This window comes from Durio zibethinus, chromosome 9, assembly GCF_047325235.1.
Source record: "Durio zibethinus cultivar Kanyao isolate XHJ-2024 chromosome 9, ASM4732523v1, whole genome shotgun sequence".
Classification (NCBI taxonomy): Eukaryota; Viridiplantae; Streptophyta; class Magnoliopsida; order Malvales; family Malvaceae; genus Durio; species Durio zibethinus.
Genome location: NC_143170.1, coordinates 227,811 through 229,923, shown reverse-complemented (window position 1 = coordinate 229,923; position 2,113 = coordinate 227,811). Strand labels below are relative to the sequence as shown.

General features: G+C 40.9%; 1 pseudogene; it reads right to left on the bottom strand.

Moving 5' to 3' along the window:
- Positions 1–475: 475 nt before the first annotated feature.
- On the bottom strand, positions 476–1,870 carry LOC149516675 (25S ribosomal RNA; annotated as a pseudogene).
- Positions 1,871–2,113: the final 243 nt, after the last annotated feature.

The window sequence follows — 2,113 nt, the reverse complement described above, 5'->3', positions numbered from 1 at the left end:
TAGAGTCAAGCTCAACATGGTCTTTTCTTCCAAAAGATTTTGCCAAGCCTATTCCCTTGGCTGTGGTTTCATTGGATAGTAGATAGGGATAGTGGGAATCTTGTTAATCCATTCATGTACGTCACTAATTAGATGACAAGGCATTTAGCTACCTTAAGATATTCATAGTTACTCCCACCATTTAGCCGCATTTGGTTAAATTTTTTTGCTTTATTATTTAGAGCATTAGGTAGAAATTACACTGTGTGAGCATCTGTAGGGACCATCACAATGCTTTGTTTTAATTAAACAATTAGATTCCCCTTGTTTGTACTAGTTTTAAGTTGACTATTTGTCACTTGATGAGCAGTTCAAGTAGTGCACCAGTAGTCACTGGGTTCAAGACTGGGACCCCTATGCCTAGCCCTCAGACCCAATCTTTTTCCCAAGGTTATGAATCCATTTTGTTGACTTTCCTTACCTACATTGTTCTAACTACTAAAGGTTATTCACCTTGGAGACCTGATGTTGTTATGAGTATGATAGGGCATGAATGGCACTTACTCCTTCGAATTTTCATGGGCCACCAATGGTGTACTGGACATCGCATGATGTGTGATGCTCTTCTAGCTACTAGACCTTACCTTTGGTTAAGCTATTTTCATGGTGGGTAGGTCATTAAATTATGGGTTTTAGGTTAGCCTGCAATTGGGCACCATAACCTGGCTTTCGATTCATCCTGCATCACCAATTTTGCTTATCGAAATTAGCTCCCTTTGAGCTCTCAATTTCGTGGCATGGCTTAACAAAGCAACCATGCTATTCTCCCTATTTAAAGTTTAAGAATATGTCAAAGGCATTATGCCCCCGATGCCTCTAATCATTGGCTTTTCCTACTAGAATTCACCAAAGGCTCTAACTATCTTGAGGGAAACTTTGGAGGGAAACAACTACTAGATAGTTCGATTAATCTTTTGTCCCTATACTCAAGTTATGTGAACACTTTACATGTTAATATCATTATGGGCCTCTATTAAAGCTTCTTTTGGCTTTGCCCTACTCAAGCATAGTTCACCATCTTTTAGGTCCTGACAGGCATGTTCTTACTCAAACCCTTCTCCGAATTAAGGTCAATTGGTAGTGCACCCATGAAGGATCCTACCAATCAGCTTGCTTTACCTTATAGGTTTTCTAGCCCATTGACTCACACACATATCAGACTCCTTAGCTTGTGTTTCAAGATAGGCCGAATGGGGAGCTTGTAGGGCAATGTCAAGAGCACAGTGATGAGGTATGTCAAGAGCACAGTGATAAGATATGTTAAGACAATGCATGCTACATTCCATGATCATGGTGACAATGTCTTTGTGGGCATATCAAAACTTTGAGCTTAGGCCACCATCATGACCTGCATTAGTCCACACCTAGAGCCAATCAGTGGACCAGCTCTTACCTTTTCACATCCGATTAGGGTGCATCATTGGCTCCCATCCATTTCCCTCCTAACAATTCCAAGCACTTTTTGACTCTTTTTTCAAAGTCCTTTTCATCTTTCCCTAATGGTACTTGTTTGTTATCGATCTCTTACCAATATTTAGCCTTAGATAGAATTTACTGCCTGATTGGGGTTGCATTCCTAAATAACCTGACTCATCGATAGTGCCTTGTGGTGTGATAAGGTCTAGGCACAATGGGGCTCTCACCCTCTCTGACATCCCTTTCCAAGGGAGTTAGGCCTAGTCTACTGGTGAGGATACTTCTCTAGACTACAATTTGGTTGTCGTGAGTGCCTAATTCTCAAGCTGGTCTCTTCTTAATTTGCTCATCATTTCTAGGAGAATCTTGGTAGGTTTCTTTTCCTCAGCTTATTGATATGTTTAAACTTACTTTGTAATCCTGTTTGACCTAAGGTCATGATACAAGTATCAATCAAGTGATGTAGGGGTCCGATGGGGTTAGATGGACAATAGGGGCCAAGAGCTTGTGCCCATAAAACGTTCCATATCTAAAAGCAGGATTCAACACCAGTGCACCAATGTGGCCATGAAGGTTTAGGAGGCACGCTTAGGATATGAGGCACAATTAAGGTTTGACCCATAACCGTTAAGGACACAAGATGGATGTAAGATTGAAA